This window comes from Bufo gargarizans, chromosome 2, assembly GCF_014858855.1.
Source record: "Bufo gargarizans isolate SCDJY-AF-19 chromosome 2, ASM1485885v1, whole genome shotgun sequence".
NCBI classification, from domain to species: domain Eukaryota; kingdom Metazoa; phylum Chordata; class Amphibia; order Anura; family Bufonidae; genus Bufo; species Bufo gargarizans.
Window position 1 is genome coordinate 330248520 of NC_058081.1, and position 20910 is coordinate 330269429.

Genomic DNA, 20910 nt, shown 5'->3' on the forward strand with positions numbered 1-20910 from the left:
TACGGAAGCACTACGGAGTGCTTCCGTGGGGTTTTGCCCCGTACTTCCATTCAGCAAAAAGATAGGACATGTTCTATAATGGATTTGTGGATATCAGCTGTGTACATTGTGTGGATATATGCTGTGTATATGTGTACTTGTTACAACTGTAAGCCTGGCCATGGCTCTCTTTTGAGTATTAGTGACCCCACACCTATTCCTGGCTGTTTGTCTGGCAGGATCTGTGGATTCAGCTCTTAGTTGTGGACCAAGGATTGGCGCAGCAGACACCACTGGAACTTCAGGAGGCGAGTTACCTCTGGACATTAGGACTCGTACTCTTTCACAGACACCTAAAGGGGTTGTCTGGGTTCAGAGCTGAACCCAGGCATATCCCCATCTTCACCCCTCCAGCCCACCCTGATATGAGCATTGCAGCATCGGTGATGGGCGGGCTTTGGCGCTGCCCCAGCTGTTTTACAGTCTAGGGCACCGCTAAAGTCTGTCTATTAGTGCCGGTGACGTCACCGGGCTCACTGCTAGGTGGAAGCCTATGAAGAGCCCAGTACGTCACTGGATTTTGAAGGGGGAAAAAAATGCCTTTGCCCTGAGTGAGCTCTGAACCTGGACAACCCCTTTAAATGAGATGTCGTCGTTGTCAAGCTGTAATTGATGCTCAAGGCCACATGAGAAGTTACTGAGACGCCATTTTTCTGGGGGTATACCCACCACTGTTGGCTTTTATTTCAATAAACTGAGATGAGGAAATTCTACTTAAATGCCATACTTCACGATATAACATATAATTAATATCACTGTAGTGTTAACTTTTCAATATGAAAGCCAAATATCCCTAGGTATTTGTGAGCAGTGTGTCTGAGTCTGAATAGGCGATACAGTAGTGGCTCGTTACCAGAGCAGTCACATAGCTGCACAGGGAGGAGCAGACTGCAGAGCTGGCGGCGGACTACACTTCCCGACAGCCTTCAGGGCAGGGCTTGCCTTGGCTGCCAGTTCCCGCCTTCCCTGACGCTTCCCGCGAATTTCATGCAAACTGCAAGAGGCAGAGAGAGGGGGAGCGCGGCGGGGCTGGTGTCCTGAGAGGGTCGGAGGAAGAAGAGCCCGGCTCATGACACTGCTGTGGAGGACGGACGGGGAGGAGGCCGCTGCGACCGCATGTACCGGAGATGTGCCTGTGTTCATCCGCGGCATCCAGCCATATGACCGGAGCTGGCACCGGCTAGGGGCTTTCTGTTATCTGCTATACGTGCTCGCATCGCCCTCGTTGTAAGTTACCATCACCTGGTGCCAGGGGGATCGGGATGAAGGTTGGTGCAAGCCTTGTAGGTTCAGTACCCGCTTCTCTCCAGAGGAGGGCGCCAGCACCACTACAGACATTTAGGGGGAGGTGCGGTCAGCACTGCTGCACATGGCGCTCCTGGGGTAGATGATAGAGGATTTTTGGGTCCGAGAGAGCGCAGAGCCGGGCTTCTATCTGTGGTCTGGGGGAGAACCGAGGAAGTGTTCCTGGTGGAGGGTGATGGGGTCTGGGGGAGTGCTGGAAGTGTTCCTGGTGGAGGGTGATGGGGTCTGGGGGAGTGCTGCCAGTGTTCCTGGTGGAGGGTGATGGGGTCTGAGGGAGTGTTCCTGGTGGAGGGTGATGGGGTCTGGGGGAGTGCTGCCAGTGTTCCCGGAGATGGGGTCTGGGGGAGTGCTGCCAGTGTTCCCGGAGATGGGGTCTGGAGGAGTGCTGCCAGTGTTCCTGGTGGAGGGTGATGGGGTCTGGAAGAGTGCTGCCAGTGTTCCTGGTGGAGGGTGATGGGGTCTGGAGGAGTGCAGAGACAGTGTTCCTGGTGGAGGGTGATGGGGTCTGGGGGAGTGCTGCCAGTGTTCCCGGAGATGGGGTCTGGGGGAGTGCTGCCAGTGTTCCCGGAGATGGGGTCTGGGGGAGTGCTGCCAGTGTTCCCGGAGATGGGGTCTGGAGGAGTGCTGCCAGTGTTCCTGGTGGAGGGTGATGGGGTCTGGAAGAGTGCTGCCAGTGTTCCTGGTGGAGGGTGATGGGGTCTGGAGGAGTGCAGAGACAGTGTTCCTGGTGGAGGGTGATGGGGTCTGGAGGAGTGCAGAGACAGTGTTCCTGGTGGTGGGTGATGGGGTCTGGAGGAGTGCAGAGACAGTGTTCCTGGTGGTGGGTGATGGGGTCTGGAGGAGTGCAGAGACAGTGTTCCTGGTGGAGGGTGATGGGGTCTGGAGGAGTGCAGAGACAGTGTTCCTGGTGGTGGGTGATGGGGTCTGGAGGAGTGCAGAGACAGTGTTCCTGGTGGTGGGTGATGGGGTCTGGAGGAGTGCAGAGACAGTGTTCCTGGTGGAGAGTGATGGGGTCTGGGGGAGTGCAGAGACAGTGTTCCCGGTGGAGGGTGATGGGGTCTGGGGGAGTGCTGCCAGTGTTCCCGGAGATGGGGTCTGGAGGAGTGCTGCCAGTGTTCCTGGTGGAGGATGATGGGGTCTGGGGGAGTGCTGCCAGTGTTCCTGGTGGAGGGTGATGGGGTCTGGAGGAGTGCAGAGACAGTGTTCCTGGTGGAGGGTGATGGGGTCTGGGGGAGTGCAGAGACAGTGTTCCCGGTGGAGGGTGATGGGGTCTGGGGGAGTGCTGCCAGTGTTCCCGGAGATGGGGTCTGGAGGAGTGCTGCCAGTGTTCCTGGTGGAGGGTGATGGGGTCTGGGGGAGTGCTGCCAGTGTTCCTGGTGGTGGGTGATGGGGTCTGGAGGAGTGCAGAGACAGTGTTCCTGGTGGAGGGTGATGGGGTCTGGGGGAGTGCAGAGACAGTGTTCCCGGTGGAGGGTGATGGGGTCTGGGGGAGTGCTGCCAGTGTTCCCGGAGATGGGGTCTGGAGGAGTGCTGCCAGTGTTCCTGGTGGAGGGTGATGGGGTCTGGGGGAGTGCTGCCAGTGTTCCTGGTGGAGGGTGATGGGGTCTGGAGGAGTGCAGAGACAGTGTTCCTGGTGGAGGGTGATGGGGTCTGGAAGAGTGCTGCCAGTGTTCCTGGTGGAGGGTGATGGGGTCTGGAGGAGTGCAGAGACAGTGTTCCTGGTGGAGGGTGATGGGGTCTGGAGGAGTGCAGAGACAGTGTTCCTGGTGGAGGGTGATGGGGTCTGGGGGAGTGCTGCCAGTGTTCCCGGAGATGGGGTCTGGAGGAGTGCAGAGACAGTGTTCCTGGTGGAGGGTGATGGGGTCTGGAGGAGTGCAGAGACAGTGTTCCTGGTGGTGGGTGATGGGGTCTGGAGGAGTGCAGAGACAGTGTTCCTGGTGGAGGGTGATGGGGTCTGGGGGAGTGCAGAGACAGTGTTCCCGGTGGAGGGTGATGGGGTCTGGGGGAGTGCAGAGACAGTGTTCCCGGTGGAGGGTGCAGGGGTCTGGGGGAGTGCAGAGACAGTGTTCCCGGTGGAGGGTGCAGGGGTCTGGGGGAGTGCAGAGACAGTGTTCCCGGTGGAGGGTGCTGGAGGAGCGCAGAACCAGCATTCCCAGTGAAGGGTTTTTGGGACAGAATGGTTACATATCCTGCTCCTCTGGTAGAATTGATGGAGAGTTGTGGAATTTGCTGTGTAGCTCTACCCTTAAAGTTTAAAGCTAGTGGTGATTGTTTGTGAGGTGAGTAGGTGAAAGGGTTATGATGGTTTAGAGGAGTTAGGAGGTATGTACATTTTCGAATGAGTGGGTCAGAAGGGTGTATGGAGAGCTTCTAGTGGAGGTGGATTTCGGGGTAGTAAAGTCTGGAATAGGAGATGTTCTTATCTTCGACAATGCCCGGGAGGGAGGCACAGAGCATTCCTCATGCATTCCATGTCTTCCTGTGAGCCTGATCCCAGTGCATGCTTTACACAGTAGAGTGTAAGCCCTAATGGGACAGGGACTGGTGGAGGGGCCTCGTATGTACAGAGCTACACAGCATGTGACTGGATTAGGACAGGGCTGTGAGCTGCTGTCGTGGTCTTCCGAGAGGAGATGCTACAGGGCAGCAGTGCTGTCATTCTGTACAGTGCACCTATCATGAATGAAGGTATTGTAGCATCTGTAGAGAATGGATGTCCAGTGTCACGACAAGTGCTGGAACATAAAGGACCAAGGCAACAGCATGTGTCTCGTAAGGAGGGAATGTGCTAGCCCTGGCACGTGCTCCAGTCCTGGCTGAGGTAGTAGTTTGTGCTGTTGGTCGGGTTGTGACATTGCCCGCTGTGGAGATAACTGCGCAAGCTACTGCCTTGCTAGTGCTGGGGATGAGCTGCAGATGGAGGCTAGCACAGGGCTCCTGTATACAGGCTTGTATCCTGCTGGTAATACCATGTTGACAAGCTAATATAAAGCACAGGTGTAATCTGCTAATGTAACCGCTGTTTAGGAGGAACTTGCTGTGTGGCACATAAAATATTTACAGTGCCCTGGCATCCGTCACCCAGCATGTGATGCCACTTCACAGTAATACCAGCACTTGTTATCTACAGAATCACAATTGTCCATCTACTAGGTACTCGGAATGATTGCCTTCTGTCAGCAGGAGATTCGTAGTTTACACCAGTTACAATGCCTTGTAGGACATTGCTTTATTCTGGAGAAAAGGTCCTTTTAATCCATGTGCAATAGAGCAGGTAAGTGCACTGAGGCCCAATCTACTTTGTGCACCCTTGTGCCTCCTGCTTCCTTTGCCACCACCAGATTCCTGTCAGTCAGGAAAGGGAGGAGCCAGGGTGCACAGAGTGACTTGGGCCCACCTTCTGTGCACTTAATAACTGCTCATTTGCATATGGATAAACAGAACTTTTTCTGCAGGAGAAAAAAAGCAATGGATATGTGGTATCTCCACAACAGATATGACATGTGTTTTCTGCAATTTTGCTAAGTTGAGTTTTTTTGCACAAGGATTTTTTGACTGACCCATTGGCCTAAACCAGGGATCAGCCACCTTTTCTTAAACTACAACTCCCAGAATTCTTCTACAGCTAAGTACATGCTGGGAATATTAGTCTCACAGCAGCTGGAGTCCCGAAGGTTGCTGACCCCTGTATTAAATGGACCCGTTGTACGTGAAAACTGATGAAGATAGAACATGCTGAGAAGTTTCCCGAACAGACAGGGAAAGTCAATGCTTATGTGCATATATCTGTTGAAATGAATGGGTCAGTGTTTACTTCGGTCGCTGTCGATTGATGGAAACATTGCTTGAGTGAAATAGGCCTAATGCTTCGTCCTAAATATGTATAGCAACAATTTTTGATCATGTTGTTCACCACGTTCTCCTCCTTGTTCAGCAGCAGCCCATTTAGGTAGCAGACTACAGTTCCGATTATGCGTTGCTGACTACTGCAGGTTGTTCCCCTTCCCCTGGCTGCCAAGGAACAAGTATCCCCCCTCTTATGGATTTAGTAATTTGCTCCCTCGGCTGATCTGCTCACATTAATTCCTGGTTACATCCTATAACTCCTAGAGATGGAACTGAGCATGCCCAACCAACAAGCGAAGTTGGACTTTGGTATGATGTAATCACTCATCTATCTGCTGGAGCCTTTGAGTCATTAGGGAGGACCGCACATACCCAAGACAGTTTGCAAGGTGAAGCCAGCATCCATAGCTTGAGGGGTGTAGTTTCTAAAATTGGGTCATTTATAGGTGATTTCTACTATGTAAGCCCCACAAAGTGACTTCAGCACTGAACTGGTCCTTAAAGGGGTTGTCCGGGATCAAACTTATTAAAAAAATATATATCTCACCTTTAGTAGCAGAGTCTATGGTCCCAAGATGGGGTTTTAGATAGCTTTTACACTAGAGCATGACTCCTACAGTCCCCAACAGATTGTTTTAATATCTATGCGATCACTTCCTGCCGCACTGCACTGTGGGTCCCAGTGCAGGGCAGCATCTCCTGTTTTCTACAGTCTAACATCGCGTCCCTGTTCCTGCCCCCCCTCATACATATTAATGCCTCCTACACATCGTCCACTCCTCCATCAATCCGCCACTCTGATACATATTCATCCTCCTGCCTCTATTCATTATAACGCTCCATGCCTGGTGACATCACTGGAGTGGCGGGGCTTAGCACGATGTCGACTGGCCTAGTTACCGCTCCTCTATCTTCTCTGCATAATTACCTAAGCTGCCAGTGACATCACCGGGCTCCCGAGTAGTGGAAGAGGAGGCTTTGCTCGCCTGCCAGGGACCCGGTACGTCACTGAAGGCAAGAAAATACTTCCAGACAAGAGTTTGCTGGATGAAAACGGGGCTTGAGAAATATGTTCAAAAGGTAGTACATGTATGTTTGTAATGTGTATGCCAGTAGATTACTATTAGACCAATGTCCCCAATCCTGGACAACCCCTTTAAAGTGGGTTTTAGAAATTTTCTGGAAAATTTTAATTACTTCTAGAATTCTAAACCTAATGTCCTAAAAAAAAAACATTAGAAAATTTTATCACTGACTTAAAAGCAGAAAAATAAAAAAAATTTGAAAATTGCAAATTTTCTGTAAGTTTAGAATTTCTTTTATAAATGGTGGTAAATTTGAGTCAATATAATTCACCTTTATCATGAAGTACAAAGTCTCAGAATGGCCACTGGCAGATGGGGGGCGAGCCTCCCTAGCGTGACTGGTACTTTCGCTTTCTGTGGGTCATCTAATAAACCTTATCTCCAAACTACTAAGAGGCTATAAGCACTTATTTAAAGAGGACCTTTCACTCGTATACAAACTAAAAACTAACTATACTTGTGGGCAGAGCGGCGCCCAGGGGTCCCCCTGCACTTACTAGTATGCCTGGGCGCCGCTCCGTTCGCCCAGTATAGGCTCCGGTGTCTTAGCTCCATGGGCGGTGCTGGGCTCTTTTCCGCTTGACTCATCTCCGGATACAGGACTCATATCGGGTCATTTGCATATCGATCAAAACAGTTTTTTAACACAATAAAAGCGCAGAGAGCTATGGGGACTGGGTATTGCAGATGTGCTAGCGGCCATCTAGCAGCCCATGTCCCCAGCTCTATGCACAAAATACTGGTGACAGGTTCCCTTTAAGCCACATTCTTATCAGTATGATAAGAACTGAGCTACACTACTCACAAAAAGTTAGGCATATTTGGCTTTTGGCAGAAATTTATGGAAAATGTAAAAAGTTCACACTACAGTGATGTTATATCATGAAAGCATTTTAGTAGCATGCAATGGTGACTTCTTCATGAGCTTTTCTTTCAAGATCAGCGTCACGAACGCAGCAGTCACTGACGGACGGGTCTCTGCTGCATACGCCGACATTGGTGAAGACACCGATGTCGGTGTATTAACCCCTTGTGGGCCGTGGTCAAAGCTGACCACAGCATGCGGAGGGTATGGGTGCCCAATGGCAGACAAGGCGAGCCCGATGCCTTCCATAGGCATCGGGGCTTGCCTCCTACGGAAGCCTGTGAGATTTAGCCCTTAGGATGGGTCTCACAGGAAGGCCGTCGGCATGAAAGCTGACAGCCAATGCATTACAATACAGGTTGCATTGTCGAGGTGATCAGACCCCAGAAGTTGAAGTCCCAGAGTGGGATAAAAAGTAAAAGTGTTTGTTTTTCAGAATAAAAAAAAAGACATTGGGTATTGCCGCGTCCGTAACTACCGGCTCTATAAAAAAAAAAAATCACATGATCCACCCCCTCACCTGAATGCTGTAGAAAAAATAAAAACTGTGCTAAAACTTTTTTGTCACCTTACATCACAAAAAGTGCAACACCAAGCGATCAAAAAGACATGCCCCCCAAAATAGTACCAAGCAGTCACCTCATCTTGCAAAAAATGAGCCCCTACCTAAGTCAGTCGCCCGAAGAGAAAAAGAAAAAAAAAATATGGCTCTCAGAATATGGAGACCCTAAATAATGTTTTTTTTTTGTTTATTTCAAAAATGCATTTGTGTTGAAACTGAAAAAATAAAACAGTAGACATATTGGGTATCGACGTGTCCGTAACAACCAGGTCTATTAAAATATCACCTGACCTAACCCCTCAGATGAACACCGTAAAAAAAATCTTTGCCAAAACAACCACATTTTTTAGGGTCACCTTGCCCCATAAAGTTTAATAATGATAAAAAAAAAATGTACCCAAAAATGGTACCAATAAAAACATCAACTCTTACTGCACAAGACGATCGGCAGAAAAATAAAATAAAAAATAAGGCGTTCAGAAAATGGAGACACAAACACTATTTTATTTTTCAAAATTGCTTTATGTAAAGCTGAAACAAAGTAGACATATTTGTGTTGCGTCCATAACAACCTGCTCTATAAAAATAGCACATCATCTACCCTGTCAGATGAATGTTGTAAAAAATAAACTGCCAAAACGGACATTTTTTGGGGGTTTCCTTGCCTCACAAACTTAAAATAGAGCAATTAAAAATCATACGTACCCAAGATAGTACCAATAAAACTGGCACTTTATCCCCTAATTTTCAAAATGGGGTAACTTTTTTAGGCGTTTCTACTGTAAGGGTGCATCAGGGGGGCTTCAAATGGGACATGCCATCTAAAAAACAGTCCAGCAAAATCTGCCCTACAAAAACCATATGGCGCTCCTTTTCTTCTGCGCCCTGCCGTGTGCCCTTACATTAGTTTATGACCACATGTGGGATCTTTCTGTAGACCGCAGAATCGGTAATATCGGAGTTTTGTTTGGCTGTTAACCCTCGATGGATTAAAATGGAAAATCTGCCAAAAAGTGAACTTTAGAAATTTCCTCTCCATTTTCCTTTAATTCTTGTGGAACACCTAAAGGGTCAACAAAGTTTGTAAAATTAGTTTTGAGGGGTGTAGTTTCTACAATGGGGTCATTAATGCGGAATTTCCACTATGAAGTCACACAAAGTGACTAAAGACCTGAACTGGTCCTTAAAAATTGGGTTTAGAAAATTTTCTTAATTTTAAGAATTGCTTCTAAAATTCAAAGCCTTCTAACGTCCTAAAAAAAATTAAAATGACATTTACAAAATGATGCCAACATAAAGTAGGCATATGGGAAATGTTAAGTAATATTTGAGGTATCACTTTGTTTTAAACGCAGAAAAATAGAATTTTAGAAAATAGTAAGTACCAAAAAAAAACACAAACGCTAAAATATTAAGTTTAAATCCCTCCTTTCCCAATTTTACATATAAAATATATAAACAATAAACATATTACATATCGCTGTGTCTGAAAAGTCCAAACTATTAAATTATTAAAAAAAATATCTCCTAAGCGGTGAGCGCCGTAATGGAAATAAATACCATGCGATTCGCTATATTTATTTTTTTTTGTCACCCATAAAAATAGGATAGGACTGTTCTATTATGGGCCAAACGTAAAAAAAAATGCCTAATGCACACTTTTTTTTTTTTTTTTTTTTTTTTCACCAAATTTTTGCTATCGAAACAACCCTATGCCGGTGTTGTTACAATACCAAAATTTTGATTCAGTTTCGGTTTGGCAACTAAAAATTTAATTTGGCTCCTACATTTTTCAGTTCAGGAGCCAATGGCTACTAGGTATTTTTTTTTTTTTTTTTGTCTTGAGCACTGACAGGTTTACTCACTTTTGTTGCCAGCGGTTTAGACATTAATGGCTTGTTTGAGTTATTTACACTGTTATACAAGCTGTACACTGACTACTTTATGTTGTATCATATCGTCAGTGTTGTCCCATGGAAAGATATAAAATATTTGCAAAAATGCGAGGGGTATACTCACTTTTGTGAGATACTGTACATAAAGGAGCAGAGGGAGCAGCAAGAGAGTATGTTTGTCCATCTTGGCACATTTTCTGAGGTTGACACAAAAGCTGTTCAGTAAAGACAGTAGGTGGTGCAAGTGTCTGTGGTCTTACACATTCTTTTCGTAAGTGTGAATGTTTTTAATAATTGACTGGATTTAAAGGGCTTGTCTCATCTAATGTGAATTGCGGCACAGTCCCGACCACTAGCAGACTGGGAAACGGAGGAGCGTGCTGTTCCTTTTTTCCAGTAGCCCCCATTGTGGTGCATAGGACCTAAGAAAACAGCATAGCACAACAATAGGTGCTACAGAAGCAGCGAGCACTGGTGTGCTCTGCTGTTTACAAGCAGATTGGTGGTTTGGTCTGTGTCTTGTATATTGGTTGTAACTGCAACATAAAATAACCCTATTAACTATGAACAATGTCTGTGGAATAATTGTGTCCTTCATGGATACAGTCCATAATACTCCCACCCCTTCCTCCCTTATCGCAGTGGGAAGATTAATTAATTTCTGGAGACTACTATTCCGTTGACACTGTAAGAGCATACAATAACAATTCATGCATCTGTTTTACATTCTTTGTAGACAAAGGTAACTTCCTCTTAAAAATAAATAAATGTGAACATATAGTGAATGTGAATATATTTTATTCCTTTTTAAATGTCTAATTGTACAACAAGATTTTTTTATTTATTTTTTTGCCTCCCTTACAAGACTTTAATATGTGATTGTCTGTCTGATCATTTATCCCCTAGACTGCCATGCTTTACCATTGCAGTCTATGGGAGAACCACTTCATTCCTATCAAACCCTGCATGTAGAAACTTTTCTATGGCAGGCCTTGGAATCTTCAGAAGACCCGAGGCTGCCATAGCAACGGAACAGCTTCTGCGAATTAGTCACAGGTAGTGTTAAGCGAACTTTTATTTTAACCTCCTCCCGACCGCCTAACGCACGGATGCGTCCGGAAGGCGGTCGATTCATTCCTCCTGGACGCATCCGTGCGTCATATAGCGAGAGGCGAGATTTCCTGTGAACGCGCGCACACAGGCACGAAAGGTAAGCGAGTGGATCTCCAGCCTGCCAGCGGCGATCGTTCGCTGGAAGGCTGGAGATGCGTTTTTTTTTTTTTTTTATTATTATTTTTATTTATTTTTTTAACCCCTAACAGGTATATTAGACGCTGTTTTGATAACAGCGTCTAATATACCTGCTACCTGGTCCTCTGGTGGTCCCTTTTGCTTGGATCGACCACCAGAGGACACAGTTAGCTCAGTAAAGTACCACCAAACACCACTACACTACAGTACACCCCCCGTCACTTATCCACGGATCGGATCCGCAAAACACATACGGACGTCTGAATGGAGCCTTACAGGGGGGTGATCACCCATATAGACTCCCTGATCACCCCCCTGTAAGGCTCCATTCAGACGTCCGTATGTGTTTTGCGGATCCGATCCGTGGATCCGTAAAAATCAAACAGACGTCTGAATGGAGCCTTACAGGGGGGTGATCAGGGAGTCTATATAGGTGATCACCCCCCTGTCATTGATCACCCCCCTGTAAGGCTCCATTCAGACATTTTTTTGGCCCAAGTTAGCGGAAATTGTGTTTTTTTTTTTTTTTTTTTTTTCTTTTCTTACAAAGTCTCATATTCCACTAACTTGTGTCAAAAAATAAAATCTCACATGAACGCACCATACCCCTCACGGAATCCAAATGCGTAACATTTTTTAGACATTTATATTCCAGACTTCTTCTCACGCTTTAGGGCCCCTAAAATGCTAGGGCAGTATAAATGCCCCACATGTGACCCCATTTTGGAAAGAAGATACCCCAAGGTATTCCGTGAGGGGCATATTGAGTCCATGAAAGATTGAAATTTTTGTCCCAAGTTAGCGGAAAGGGAGACTTTGTGAGAAAATACAAAAAAAGAAAAAATCAATTTCCGCTAACTTGTGCCCAAAAAAAAAATTTCTATGAACTCGCCATGCCCCTCATTGAATACCTTGGGGTGTCTTCTTTCCAAAATGGGGTCACGTGTGGGGTATTTATACTGCCCTGGCATTTTAGGGGCCCGAAAGCGTGAGAAGAAGTCTGGGATCCAAATGTCTAAAAATGCCCTCCTAAAAGGAATTTGGGCCGCTTTGCGCATCTAGGCTGCAAAAAAGTGTCACACGTGGTATCGCCGTACTCAGGAGAAGTTGGGCAATGTGTTTTGGGGTGTCATTTTACATATACCCATGCTGGGTGAGAAAAATATCTTGGTCAAATGCCAACTTTATATTAAAAAAAATGGGTAAAGTTGTCTTTTGCCAAGATATTTCTCTCACCCAGCATGGGTATATGTAAAATGACACCCCAAAACATATTCCCCAACTTCTCCTGAGTACGGCGATACCAGATGTGTGACACTTTTTTGCAGCCTAGGTGGGCAAAGGGGCACACATTCCAAAGAGCACCTTTCGGATTTCACCGGTCATTTTTTTTAGATTTTGATTGCAAACTTCTTCTCACGCATCTTGGCCCCTAAAATGCCAGGGCAGTATAACTACCCCACAAGTGACCCCATTTTTGGAAAGAAGACACCCCGAGGTATTTTGTGATGGGCATAGTGAGTTCATGGAAGTTTTTATTTTTTGTCACAAGTTAGTGGAATATGAGACTTTGTAAGGAAAAAAAAAATCATCATTTTCCCCTAACTTGTGACAAAAAATAAAAAGTTCTATGAACTCACTATGCCCATCAGCGAATACCTTAGGGTGTCTACTTTCCAAATGGGGTCATTTGTGGGGGTTTTCTACTGTCTGGGCATTGTAGAACCTCAGGAAACATGACAGGTGCTCAGAAAGTCTGAGCTGCTTCAAAAAGCGGAAATTCACATTTTTGTACCATAGTTGTAAACGCTATAACTTTTACCCAAACCATTTTTTTTTATCAAAGACATGTAGAACAATAAATTTAGCGAAAAATTTATATATAAATGTCATTTTTTTGCAAAAAAAATCGTTAAATTTCGATTAATAACAAAACAAGTAAAAATGTCAGCAGCAATAAAATACCACCAAATGAAAGCTCTATTAGTGAGAAGAAAAGGAGGTAAAATTCATTTGGGTGGTAAGTTGCATGACCGAGCAATAAACGGTGAAAGTAGTGTAGTGCAGAAGTGTAAAAAGTGGCCTGGTCATTAAGGGTGTTTCAGCTAGGGGTCTGAAGTGGTTAAGTTCGGCGTCTAAAGTTAAGGTTATGGATTCTAAATTCCGTTATGGTCCGTGGTAGCGGAATCCACAACGCGATTGTTCGATAACCCGAACTTTAGACGCCGAACTTAAAACACAAGTTGACCTCTGCCATGTTCCTGACCTTGTCTTTGCCTAGCTCTTCTGTTTAGTTTGTCTAGTACTTCCTGGATTTTGACCTTGCACCTGTTACCTCGGATACCTCTCTTAGGACTGTCATTCTTACAGTCCTGACCTCTGGCTCACCTGTGGCTATGCTTCTGGATTATCACTAGGCATGTTGCTAGCTGCCTGCCTGTCATCTTAATTATAAACCCCAACTTGGTTCCTGACCTCGCCATTGACTCTGTGCCATGGTCCTCAATCTATTGACAACCTTGGGGGTTCCAGACAACATAGTCCAGACTCCTGTACATGGGTTAAAGGGTGGAAACTGGGGATTCCCTTAGACTACATGCCTTGGTTTAGCCACAACCTATCAGATTACAGCTTTGAGGGCCCACTGACACTATTCCCCAATACATGAACCAGGACAGAGTAAAATGAATTGCAAATACTGCAATCGTTTCCATGTGTGTGCTGTACCACAGAGCAATGACGATTAAAGTAAGATTGATGCTTTTTTCAATGGCGAATGTGATTTAGCACAAATAAGTTGCGCCATGCAATTATGCCCCTATAAGCTTTCCTTTCTGAGAATGATTATTGGAAGAAGATGCCACGAAATGCAGTGCAATCTGCAGGCAGCATGTTATAGAGCAGGAGGAGCTGAGCAGATTGATATGTTTTTTTTTTGTGGGAAATCATTCGGTAAGGGTCCATTAACCCGTCCGCAGAAGGGTCCACACCCGTTCTGCAATTTTGCGGAACGGGTGTGGACCTATTCATTCTCTATGGGCCCGGACGTGAAGCGGAGAGCACACTATGTGCTCTCCGCATTAGCGGAGTGCGGCCCCGAACTTCCGGTCCGCAGCTCTGCAAAAGATAGAACATGTGCTATTCTTGTCCGCAGCTGTGGACAAGAATAGGCATTTCTATAGCGGGTGCCGGCCAGGTGTCTTGCGGGTCCGCAACACACCACGGACGTGTGAATGGACCATAAGAATTGTAATTTTACATATAAATCTCTGATATTTATGATTTCATTGTTCAGAGAAGATGTGATTGATAGCTATGTATACACTTACACAGGGAATGCTGTCAGTCACTGATAGTTGTACACAAGGGAGGTGTTATCAGAGATTGATAGTATTCTCTGTGTAAGTGTGTATACATGGATAGCTGTCAGTCACTGATAGTTGTACACAAGGGAGGTGTTATCAGTGATTGATAGCATTCTCTGTGTATGTGTGTATACACTCGCCTAAAGAATTATTAGAAACACCTGTTCTATTTCTCATTAATGCGATTATCTAGTCAACCAATCACATGGCAGTTGCTTCAATGCATGTAGGGTTGTGGTCCTGGTCAAGACAATCTCCTGAACTCCAAACTGAATGTCAGAATGGGAAAGAAAGGTGGGCTACAACAGCAGAAGACCCCACCGGGTACCACTCATCTCCACTACAAATGGGAAAAAGAGGCTACAATTTGCACGAGCTCACCAAAATTGGACTGTGTTATCACTGTGATTGATAGCATTCTCTATGTAAGTGTGTATGTATAGATAGCTGTCAGTCACTGATAGTTGTACACAGGGAGGTGTTATCGGTGATTGATAGCATTCTCTATGTAAGTGTGTATGTATAGATAACTGTCAGTCACTGATAGTTGTACACAGGGAGGTGTTATCAGTGAGTGATAGCATTCTCTGTGTAAGTGTGTATACATAGATAGCTGTCAGTCACTGATAGTTGTACACAGGGAGGTGTTATCAGTGAGTGATAGCATTCTCTGTGTAAGTGTGTATACATGGATAGCTGTCAGTCACTGATAGTTGTACACAGAGGAGGTGTTATCAGTGAGTGATAGCATTATATGTGTAAGTGTATATATAGAAAGCTGCCAGTTACTGATAGTTGTTCACAGGGGAGTTATCAGTGATTGATAGAGCTCTCTGTGTAAGTATGTATACATAGATATAGCTGTCAGTTACTGATAGTTGTACACAATGATGGTGTTATCAGTGAGTAATATCATTCTCTGTAGGTGTGTGTATACAAAGATAGCTGTCAGTCAGTAACGACCGTATGGCTTTTTCAGTGTTTTGCGGGCTGTTTTTAACGGATCTGTTTTTTGTTTCAGTAGTGTTTCCGGTTCTGTTTTTCCATTTGGCATATACAGTAATTACATTGGGCTGGGCATACAATTTTTAATAGATGGTTCTGCAGAACGGATATGGAAGACATACGGAATACATATGTATGTGTTCCGTTTTTTTGCGAACCCATTGGCTTAAATGGAGTCACGGAGCGTGATTTGCGGGCAATAATAGGACATGTTCTATCTTTGAATGGAAACGATTGAAATTAATGGTTCCGTATATATGGAACTCAAATAACGTTCGTATGTGTATACATGGATAGCGGTCAGTCACTGATGGTTGTACACCAGGGAGGTGTTAACAGTGATTGATAGCATTCTCTGTGTATGTGTGTATACATAGATGTCAGTCACTGATAACTACATAGGGAGGGTGTTATTAGTGATAGCATTCTCTGTGCAAGTGTGTATATAGTTAGCTGTTATTAACTAATAACGCCTTTCTCATTAACATTGAAGTCAGACGATGCAGATTTAATCTCCTTCACAACATATAGCATAATAGTAATGTTGGGTCTTTAAAGATTTTCACTCTGTTCTGTTTCTCAGCTGACCGGCTTCTTACCTCTGACCTTGTAAAATTTAGCTGAAGTCTTATAGCTGCATGCAAGCCTTATTTTACCAAGCACAATGCCAAGTGTCGGATAGAGTGGGTGTAAAGCTCGGTGCCAGTGGACCCTGGAGCAGTGGAAACGTGTTGTGTGGAGTGATGAATCGCACTTCTCTATCTGGCCTGGAGAACATTACCTGCCTGACGCATTGTGCCAACTGTAAAGTTTGGTGGAGAAGAGATAATGTTATAAGGTTGTTTCAGGGGTTGGACTAGGCCCCTTAGTTCCTGCGAAGGGAAATCTTAATATTTCTGCATACCAAGACATTTTGGACATTTGTATGTTTCCACCTTAGTGAGAACAATTTAGGAAAGGCTCTTTTCTGTTCCAGCATGACTCCGCGTAGTGCACAAAGCAAGGTGAGATTGGGAAGAACTAGAAGAGAGATTGCAAGCCAAGTCCTCTCATCCAATATCAGAATCTGGACTCAAATGTTATAGATCAGGGCTGCTCAATCTGTGGCCCTCCAGCTGTTGTAAAACTACAACTCCCACCATGCCCTGCTGATAGCTGTAGACTGTCTGGGAATGCTGGGAGTTGTAGTTTTGCCGCAGGTTGAGCATGCCTGTTCTAGACGAAGGGGCAGAAATTCCCATCCACACAGTATCTTGTAGAAAGCTTTCCCAGAAGAGTGGAAGTTGTTGCTGCAAAGGGGGCAACTCCATATTAATGCCTATGGATTTAGAATGGGATGTCAAAAGCTCCTGTAGGTGTCCCAATACTATAGTATATGTAGTAGCTAGAGAAGACTGTTGAATTTTTCATTATGAGGAGAGACCAGAAGTATACTGTACACTGTGTATCTATCTAAGTTATATATTGTGATACTGTATACTGGGACTGCGCGGTGCCTTGCAGAGCACCTGCATGAAATTTGTATGTTCTCCCTGTGTCTGCTTGGGTCCCACACTCCAAAGACATTACTGATAGAGACCTTAGATTGTCAGCCCTATTGGGGACAGTGTGATGCCGATGTCTGTAAAGTGCTGTGGAATATATAAAATAAAAAATACTGTATACTTATTCCGTCCTGTCTACTACTTTTGTCTGTATATGAAGCTGAATGTGGGTGAGATTTGCTGTGTGATTGACAGCTCCACCTTAAGGTGTTGCCGCAGGCTATCTTCACACTTCAGATAAAAATCAGATGTTTGTTTCCATGGAAGAAATCCGAGGCTCACCCTCTGTGTGTGAAGCAGATCTGCATGATGATTAGCCCATTTGTCATGTAGTGGGTCTAATCCTCTGTTTCACCTTGAAATCTGACGTGTGAAAGGGACCTTATGGGAAGCTAGTGTAGGCATACTCACCCTACATAATACTTTTACTCTAAAAATTATTATGCTTTATTTTATTTACATTACTGGATGTTCACCTTATTAGGCTGGGTTCACATCACCTTTTTTCTCCCCATCCGTTTAACGTACACAAAAAAAACATACATTAAATGAATGATTAAATAAAAAATCTGGACTCTGCAGGATACAAGAACGTGGTGTGCTTTGTTTTTCTATACAATTTATCATTTTTTCTTCTAATGTATGCATCAAACGGATGCCTAAAGCGTCATGTGAACCCACCCTTAGAGACATTCATCTAGTAGCTAATTAGACCTTCAGAGCAGCAGCAAGTTGTTGTGCCCTAGATGCCACTAGGTCAGTGGTGGCGAACCTATGGCACGGGTGCCAGAGGCGGCACTCAGAGCCCTCTCAGTGGGCACCCGCACACTGGAAAAAGTCTAAGGTGTACCAATATGCCTTAGACTTTTCCTGCCATTCATCAGCGCAGGGCGCACTATGAACGACACAGGCAGCGCACTGAATGTAGGCAGGCTATTATAGCTAAATGATAAAGTACATGGAAGATATACTATATTGGTATTCAGGGTAAATTGCAATGTCGGCACTTTGCGATAAATAAGTGGGTTTTGGGTTGCAGTTTGGGCACTCGGTCTGTAAAAGGTTCGCCATCACTGCACTAGGTGTTAAAATCACTTTGCAGGAATATTGGCCCATGCAGACAGGTTAGCTTCTTGCAGTTTCTGTATATTAGATCGAGAAGCGGAGGTGGCACTCAGAGCCCTCTATGTGGGCACCCGCACCCTGGCAAAAGTCTATGGTGTACCAACATGCCTTAGACTTTTCTGTCATTCATCAGTGCAGGGCGCACTATGAACGACACAGGCAGCGCACTGAATGTATACAGGCTATTATAGCTAAATGATAAAGTACATGGAACATATACTATACTGGACTGTAGTATTCAGGGTAAATTGTCACTTTGCTATAAATAAGTGGGTTTTGGGTTGCAGTTTGGGCACTCAGTTTATAAAAGGTTCGCCATCACTGCTTTATAGGATTAAGATCTGGAGACTGTGAAGGCCAGAAAAGAAAAAAAAAAACACTGTCGTGTTCGTGAAACTGATTCATGACTATGCAAACCTTTTGGCATGTGTTGAAACCATTCTCCTGCCATAGGGTAAATGGCTGCCATGAAGGGATTAACTTGGTTAGCCACAATGCTTAATTATGCCAAACAGTCCAAAGTCCATCTATAGGCATCAGAGGACCTTCCTCAAATTATTACCATCAGTCTGAACTGTTCACATCTGACATTAAAGACTCATTGATTCGTGTTGCTTGCACCAAATATATATTACACACACACACTCCTCAACATTCACATTGCAACACCAAGAAGGAGAAGCAATAGAATTATTGAAATTACACGGTAACCTGTCACCCATGCAGCATGTGAGCAATGATGTATTGCATGGGGGACCTGTGACAGGCCAGTGATTGGGTGTACCAGTCTGGTGTAACCCCATCAAGGTCAGGTCAGTATAAACCCCACAGTGGGCCTGGGCACACTGAAGGGGTCTGTTAAAGTTTGAAGTTGGATAACCCCTTTAATGATAAAGAAATTATAAAAAATTATATTAAAATATTCCAAACATACATTTTTTTTTTCGTATGAGCGCCACAAGCAGAAATACGCACACATGCTTTGGCATCCATGCTATCAGTGAGGTTATTAATGGTTGTCTGAGAAATGTTCTGTCACGCTGAATGCATTTGGGCATGTACATTATGAAGATCTGCTGCTGGCAGCTACTTTTGAGAACCAATGATGTCACAGATTTGATCGATGGGAGACGAGACCAGAGATGCTGCAGGCCAAGAGAGCATGTTTAGACCATTCAGGCTGCTCACAATACCACAAGTAGCATGTGGCCTGGCATTGTCCTGTTGGAAAATGGTTGTACCCACTGCTTCGATCACAAAGTTCGGTGAGTAGCAATCTGCCAGCGTGATAAACCAAGGTTTCTCAGTTCAAGGATTCAGTCCCATTCAGTTTGCGTCAAATGACAATAACTGGCAGGTGGACGAACAGAAGGCATTCCGCAAGTCTTGATCAGATTTTTGAGGTTTCATGTGACAAAAAATGTTGCTTTCCATCTGGCTTTTATTCCCCTCCCACATGCCACAGATTGGATATAGGTGCTTGAAAATGTGATCATTTGCAGATCTTATCAACTACTTTCTGGATTTGCATACTCTTCCAGGTTATCCTTCTTAGGGCTGTTTCACACAAGCTGATACCGCGAGGGTCGTCCGCTGCGGGAATGAGAGCCGAGCTCTGCTCCAGACAGCTGAGACACGAGATCTTTTTACTACAAAATCACTGAGATAAAGTTGTCACTGTGATTTTGTAGTAAAAAGATCACAGAGAGGCACGGAGCATTATCAATCATGTTAATGCTCCCTGTCTCTGCTGTCCAGATTGGGGCTTGGGTCTCATTCACGCAGCGGATTACCCGCATGGGATCCGCTAGTGTCAAACAGCCCTTAGGCCCCTTTCACACGGGCGTTGCGGGAAAATGTGCAGTCGTGTTACGGGAACACCTGCGATTTTTCTGCACAAGTGCAAAACATTGTAATGCATTTTGCACTCGCGTGAAAAAAATTGCGCATGTTTGGTACCCAAACTTCTTCACAGAAGTTCAGGCTTGGGATCGGTGTTCTCTAGATTGCTATTATTTTCCCTTATAACCATGTTATAAGGGAAAATAATACATTCTGAATACAGAATGCATAGTCCATAGTTAATATTATTTAACTCACCTTAGTCCACTTGTTCGCGTAGCCAAGCATCTCCTTCTGTCTCCTTTGCTGAACAGGACCTGGGGTGAGCATTCATTACATGAACAGGACCTGTGATGACGTCACTCCGGTCATCACATGGTCCGTCACATGATCTTTTACCATGGTGATGGATCATGTGATGACCGGAGTGACGTCATCACAGGTCCTGTTCATGTAATTAATGCTCACCCCAGGTCCTGTTCAGCAAAGGAGACAGAAGGAGATGCCGGGCTACGCGAACAAGTGGACTAAGGTTAAATATTTTATTTTTTAACCCCTCCAGCACTATTTGACTATGCATTCTGTATCCAGAATGCTATTATTTTCCCTTATAACCATGTTTTAAGGGAAAATTAATAATGATCGGGGTCTCCGTCCCAATCGTCTCCTCGCAACCGTGCGTGAAAATCGCACCGCATCCGCACTTGCTTGCGGATGCTTGCGATTTTCACGCAACCCCATTCACTTCTATGGGGCCTGCGTTGCGTGAAAAACGCTGAATATAGAGCATGCTGTGATTTTCACGCAACGCACAAGTGATGCGTGAAAATCACTGCTCATGTGAACAGCCCTATAGAAATGAATGGGTCGGTATTCAGTGCGGGTGCAATGCGTTCACCTCTCGCATCAGCGCGGAATACTTGCCCGTGTGAAAGGGGCCTTAGTGTTGCAATTTCAGTGTTGAGCATATAAAAAAAAATAAACGCATGTCAGGCATATATGTAAATGATTACAAGTGTGGTCTGATTAGACAGTGGGTCATGTCACAAGAGGGTGTAGTGCTTTCCCTGCTACACTATATTAAAGTCTCTCACTGGCTACTTTTGGGTAGTGTACTTCTCCGTGAGAGATCATTGACGCCTAGACATATCTCATCGACATACTTGACATTTTGCTGAGTT

General features: G+C 45.0%; 1 long non-coding RNA gene across 1 annotated transcript; it reads left to right on the forward strand.

The window, feature by feature from the left end:
- The first annotated feature begins 1027 nt into the window (after window positions 1-1027).
- LOC122928076 lies at window positions 1028-16886 on the forward strand. Its single transcript, XR_006387844.1, has 2 exons — window positions 1028-1266; window positions 15802-16886. It is a non-coding gene; the product is annotated as an uncharacterized LOC122928076 (long non-coding RNA).
- Window positions 16887-20910: the final 4024 nt, after the last annotated feature.